Genomic DNA, 772 nt, shown 5'->3' on the forward strand with positions numbered 1-772 from the left:
AATCATTAATGGGGGAGATGAGATGGATGATGAGGGCAGAGATGGAAGGTATGCAGGGAAGGTTGGAAAGGTTAGAAGAGCGGACACAAAGGGTACAATCTCCACTGGTTCCAAACACCTCAGTGAGGAACAGGCGGCCTCGAAGGGAAGTACAGGATATGGACGAATTTGAAGGTGACAATTTAGAGGAGTTTGATGGAATGGAAGTGGGCAGCCATAGGAGATATGGCCGGGATAGAGAAGCTAGGAACTGAAGCTAAGAACCGGGTAGATAGTAATTTGGGAAATATCAAGCTGAAAATTCCTGCCTTTCATGGAAAGAGTGATCCTGAAGCCTACCTTGAGTGGGAAAAAAAAGGTGGAATTGGTTTTTGATTGTCACAATTATTCTGACTTAAAGAAGGTAAAATTAGATGCCAATGAATTTACAGATTATGCTATTGTATGGTGGGATCAGTTGGGCATCAATAGGAGACGGAATGGAGAATGTCCAATTGACAATTGGGATGAAATGAAGAGGGTAATGAGACGATGGTTTGTACCCTGTCATTACTACCGGGATCTCTACCACAAGCTGCAAAGTCTCTATCAAGGGAACCGAAGTGTTGATGAGTATTATAAGGAAATGGAAATGGCAATGATTCGAGCTAATGCGGAGGAGGATAGGGTGGCTACAATGGCCAGATTTCTAAATGGGTTAAATCGGGAGATTGCTAATACAATTGAACTACACCATTATGTTGAGTTAGAAGATTTGGTGCACATGGCTATC

The 772-nt window shown here is 42.7% G+C and overlaps 1 pseudogene; it reads left to right on the top strand.

The window, feature by feature from the left end:
• The first annotated feature begins 225 nt into the window (after nt 1-225).
• Nucleotides 226-772, top strand: part of LOC137947711 (uncharacterized) — a 4,559-nt pseudogene continuing 4,012 nt past the window's right edge.

The sequence above is a fragment of the Aristolochia californica genome, unplaced genomic scaffold, assembly GCF_029961685.1.
Source record: "Aristolochia californica isolate CCGP_79_NKW_82.1479 unplaced genomic scaffold, dmAriCali1.0.hap1 SCAF_13, whole genome shotgun sequence".
Classification (NCBI taxonomy): Eukaryota; Viridiplantae; Streptophyta; class Magnoliopsida; order Piperales; family Aristolochiaceae; genus Aristolochia; species Aristolochia californica.